Consider the following 5449-nt stretch of genomic DNA (forward strand, 5'->3'; position numbering starts at 1 on the left):
GCGTTTCCTGGAAATCTGTAGAACTGCTGAGAGTTCCAGTTCTACACTTTCTGGCTAAATAGCTACTACCTCTTGCTTATCTGGTCAAAAAACAGCCCTTCTACCAACTACTTGGGAGAGATAATGAAGATTGCAAGGCTAGTGTGAAAAAAAGCCATCAACTAAAGGTATCACCTGGCATCAATTATTAAACTGTTACTGGAGCCCAGAATGAAAGGAGCAGAAATAGAAGCTTCAGACCAGGGATGCAAACAAGCAAAAGAAGATTTGAACTCAGACGTGCCAGGTAGTGTAAGCTGCAAGAATCTGGGCTTTTATTGCTTCAGTTAATTGATTAATTGACTAAAACATCAGTCAATGGCAAGAACCGATTATTGAAGTCAAAACTGAATTCCCAAGACTAGAAGTTAAAGCACACATTCTTTTCAGAGGCGATTTTAGATCTGAAGTGTTACTGTAATAAAAAGGGAAATGTTTGACATTCCTTCTAGCTATGAATGACAACTTTCATGTACTAAACTGCAAGCTCTTTCAGACTCCTTTCAGTACCTCACAAAGGTATCTCTGTATTGATGTTTTGGACAGATAATCCTATACACATCTGCTCAGAAGTCCCATTGACTTCAATTGGATTTACTCCCAGGTAAGTGGCATATGACTGTAGTAGCCTAAATTGGTTACAAAGCAGAAAACTAATCAGCTAAGCATTCTGTAATTAATGGATAGACCCAATAAGCATATTAATATCAACTATTTCTTGGCTTTCCCCCCAGATGCCTATTGTCTTCATGTTTTAGCTTTTCAAAAATTCCATCTCAGTCTTTATGGTTTAAGATTGCCCCCATGATTGCAGTTGAATAGCAAAAGTTTTATGTACTGTAGTTTTTGCACCATAACACTCATTTTTTTCCTCCTAGAAAGTAAGGGGAAATGTCTGCGCGTTATGGAGGGAATGCCTACGGGTGGCATGCCTACGGATTTTCCTCCTCTAAAAACTACGTGCGTGTTATGGTCTGGTGCGTGTTATAGAGCGAAAAATACGGTAATTCACGAATTGTGACAGAGGTGAAAATTATGTTGCCTTTTTCCCTACAAAGCAATCATCCTGTATCATTTCCCCATATAGTTTAGTTTGCTACTCTATAAACAAAGATGGGAAGAGACTCTTAATTGAGTCAATAGTACAGGGCATATGATAGTAATGAAAGCTTGTGGTCAATTTACACATCATGCAGCTCTTGGGAGTCTTTATCTTCAGACTAGATGGGAGATTTAACTTATTTCACAGGGCGTACTCTGTTCTGATCCAACCCATCATGTTATCAATGTTTCTTAAGGAATCAGAGACCTCAGCCATTGTTTTGTGCAGAACCTAGCACTAATTTAGAGCAGGGATGGGGAATCTGTGGCCTTCCAGATGTTGTTGGATTCCATATACCACCATCGTTGGCACTGCTGGTTGGGGCTGATGTGAGTTAGAAGTCCATTAACATATGAAGGGCCATATGTTCCATGCCACCATTTTAGTGGGGTGCATAATCCTTCTCACATAACTGACTTGGTCAGGGCTGTATGAGGGCACCCAGCAACCAATATAAAAAGCAGTAGGGTTTATAGACAGGTGTGTACGTTTGCTCCAAGTATTTATAGAATGAGTTTAGCAAGCTGAGCCAAGCTTGCTAAATTGCCTCTTGTCCACCATCTTATTCCACATTGTTCTCTATTACATTTAGAAGACTCACTCATGGGTCCATTTGACAACCTGCGAAAGCAGCCACAATTAAATGAAACAAGCAACCATTAAACGCACACAAAAATAACTACTGGTAATTCTGTCCTGTTTTTGTAAAAAGTAGCCATCTACCATATGTCACTGGCATTTTCACGTTATGGCCCTCAAGCTATCTATAGAAAATTGAAGGACAAGCTACATAAAATCTAGCAATTATTCTATTTGTTTCTAGCATAGCAACTGTCTCCCCTTTTTTTGGCAGGAAATCAGACGTGCCTACATTTCATATGGAGCTCCAGCACATGAGAAGTCAACAAGATTATAATCAAGGTATTAGGCAATCCAACACTTGAAAAACCTTGAAGTTTCGCAAAGAAGGAATGCACTCACAGATAACTCAGAAGCTGTCTACGTGAACAAATGGAAAACTATTTTCTCATATAGTATCTTTTGAAAGTTTTCCGTAGCTTATAGTGGCCCTTCCTTTTAGAAACAAAAGTCCTTGAGAAAATATTACACCCTGAGCCTGAGTGGCATCCCCAAGTACGCCACTTGTTGGTTTCTTCCATGTAAGTCCGGGTGGCCTGCCAGATGTTGGTAGACTCCCAACTCCCATCATTTCTGACACATGGGACATGCTGGCTGGTGGTGTTGAGCTGGAGTCCAAGAACATCTGGAGAGCCACAGGTTCCTTGTCCCAGATCAAATTCTATGGGGGGGGGGAATAAATTACCGTATTTTTCGCCCCATAAGACGCACCGGCCCATAAGACGCACCTAGATTTTAGGGGGGGAAATGAAGGAAAAAATTTTTATTTCCCCCCCAGGTGCGCTGCGCTACACCAGGAGCTTGGGGCGTGCGGAGCTCAGCGCGCCCCAAGCTTCTGCGTGCCGGCAAGCAGTCCGCTGCCGCCCCAAGCCTTGCGCACCCGGCGGGACCTCCTGCCGGGTGCGGGAGGCTTGGGGCGGCAGCGGACTGCTTGCCGGCATGCAGAAGCTTGGGGCGCGCTGACCTCAGCACGCCCCAAGCTTCTAGGTGCGCGCAAGCAGTCCGCTGCCGCCCCAAGCCTTGCGCACCCTGCCTTCAGGGCGCCCGACGCTCCGAGAAGCAGGCTGCTATCCGCAGCCTAGGCAGCCCTGCGGGACCTCCCACAGGGCTGCCTGGGCTGCGGAATTGTTCCCGAAGCGTCGGGCGCTCTGCCTTCAGGGCGCCCGACGCTCCGAGAAGCAGGCTGCTATCCGCAGCCTAGGCAGCCCTGTGGGACCTCCCACAGGGCTGCCTGGGCGGCGGAATTGTTCCCGAAGCGTCGGGCGCTCTGCCTTCAGGGCGCCCGACGCTCCGAGAAGCAGGCTGCTATCCGCAGCCTAGGCAACCCTGTGTGACCTCCCACAGGGCTGCCTGGGCGGCGGATATCTTCCTGAAGCCTGGAGAGCGAGAGGGGTCGGTGCGCACCGACCCCTCTCGCTCTTCAAGCTTCAGCGAAAGCCTGCATTCGCCCCATAAGACGCACCCAGATTTTCCCTTCATTTTTGGAGGGGAAAAAGTGCGTCTTATGGGGCGAAAAATACGGTATTAAACTTTATGACAGCCAGAGGTGGTTTAGAAGTAAAATTTTACCATGGCTGGAGCAAAGCCAAAACTCTTCCTGGTCTTTTAGCATGTGCATACAATGTGCCCTACCAAAATAATGGCTTCTATCTCTCTGCTCCTCCCTAGTGAAGTTTTGATTGAGACGGTAAACTTGGGGTCACATAGTTTAATTCTCCTTCACATACACACAATCCTCCACACAGAAGACTAGCAAGTTGGGGAAGCTAGGCTAAAAACCTCCTCCCCAACATGTCATGTTTTCCTCAATATGTAAGGGATTATTTATTTGGGACTCGGGATGAAGCCATGTAAGCCCTTACCTGCAACAGTCCGGACCAGCCTTTAGCAACCCTTTACATGTTTTGGACTCCAATTAGCTTTTTCCATTATGGTACCACCATTCAATTAAAAAATGCACAAGGGCCTGGGGATTAAGCCAGTCATTTATAACCTTCCATGCAGATCTTAAACCCTAATTTGATAAAGCCTAAACTCTGTTACTCTTTAACAACGGTACACATTTCCCTCCTGGGTTGTCTCTGCAGGCCAACTCAAGGAACTTCCACCCATTAGGTACTGTAATTAGGGATATATAGCAAGATAAGCAAAACAGATATGCAGCCCCCCCTAAAAGGCCAATATATCAGATAAAGAATGAGTAAGAATGAGCAATAGATTTTGGCCATGTTAACAGACTGAGCTTGCTACCAGCTCTTTTTACAATGAACCTAGAGACCCCCACAAAGAGTTTGGTAGGATCAAGTGATGATGTAGCCCCACCTTGAAGTGTCTCCTCCCCTTTGCTTCTTCAAATTAGATCTATTGAAAGCTACCACATAGACTCACACACAAAGCATGTCCAAACTGGCCATACCATGGGCAGCTCCCAAATCATTCCAGTTCAGTGAGGCAGGGAACAAAGTGATGATATCACAATTGTTTTTAACTGAGCATTTATCAGTCTTCTTCTTGCCTGACTCATTTACTCAGATCGCATCCCCATGTTTTGCCTTGCTGTCACTGGACTGGAAATTCATTTCATGAATCATAGGAGTTGGACATTTGGAAACAGAATAGATCAGTTTCCCACGCTGTTACTCAGCTCTGCTAGCAGCTTCTTAGCAGTGAAAGTGACTTGCAATATGTAGGTGGGGAGATTGCGTGGATAACCACCTAGCTCTTTTAAACAAATAGAATTTCATGGGTGGGAGGGACCACACACTTCAGGTTCTCACACTGTAAGGCAGCCTGTAAGCCGCCCAGGGTAGTGGGAGAAACCCAGCCAGATGGGTGGGGTGTGAATAATAAAAAAATATTATTATTATTATTATTAGCTGCCAACCTGGTGCCTTCCCCAAGTTTAGGAGGACAGGTGGTTGGGGAAGGTTGCTATAAGGAGCAGGCTCTAACATTTTCATTCCAAATTATAATCATTTGCTTTAGAAAAACTTCAGTAGAGACTGTGCAATTCCACTAAAAGGGGACATCGTTTTCTTTAGGAAGGTTAAAGTTTTTCTATAAACGGTTTGATAAAAAGCGTTTCTCTTCAGAAACATTAATACTACCCACATTAGTGAAAAACAAATTTATGAAGTGTAACATTGCTTTAGTACTTTAAAAAAGATACACTAAGTGATGTCTATCTTGAAATCAAATGAGTATTATAGAAGCAATTGTATCCCAGTGACTACTGAGACTGCTACACAGGAATGAGGAAAAACAGTTGCTTTTTTGAATAGGTAGCACTAGAACTTCAACAACAAATGGATATTCTTTGTTCTAGGGCCCATGAAACAGATATGCTCAGAATGAAAATTCAATGGTGAAGTGTTGTATTCTTCTCCATCATCTGTACTGACCCAAAATTATAGGGCAAAGTGAGAAGGTTCCTAAAAATGGCAGATCAAAGATTTCACATGGACACTGTTCCTTCCAAAATTGTCTAGACACCCGATGTGTGAGAACAGGTAATGAAATGCACCTTAAGGATAGCTTTTCCAAGTCTGCAGAATTCTACAGAGAATTATAAATTAAACATACAGTATGCCAAGTTCAACAATTCAAGAGTACTGGAATATGAGCTAACGAAACAATATTAAGAACAGTAGTAAGCAACTCTGAACCAGA

The 5449-nt window shown here is 44.0% G+C and overlaps 1 long non-coding RNA gene across 1 annotated transcript; it reads left to right on the plus strand.

Annotated features, from left to right (window-relative positions):
• Positions 1-187: 187 nt before the first annotated feature.
• LOC308583378 lies at positions 188-2382 on the plus strand. The gene is made up of 3 exons (XR_014006189.1): positions 188-286; positions 586-643; positions 1995-2382. It is a non-coding gene; the product is annotated as an uncharacterized lncRNA (long non-coding RNA).
• The last annotated feature ends 3067 nt before the right edge of the window (positions 2383-5449 follow it).

This window comes from Podarcis bocagei (genome assembly GCF_964188305.1).
Source record: "Podarcis bocagei genome assembly, chromosome: 1".
Lineage (NCBI taxonomy): Eukaryota > Metazoa > Chordata > Lepidosauria > Squamata > Lacertidae > Podarcis > Podarcis bocagei.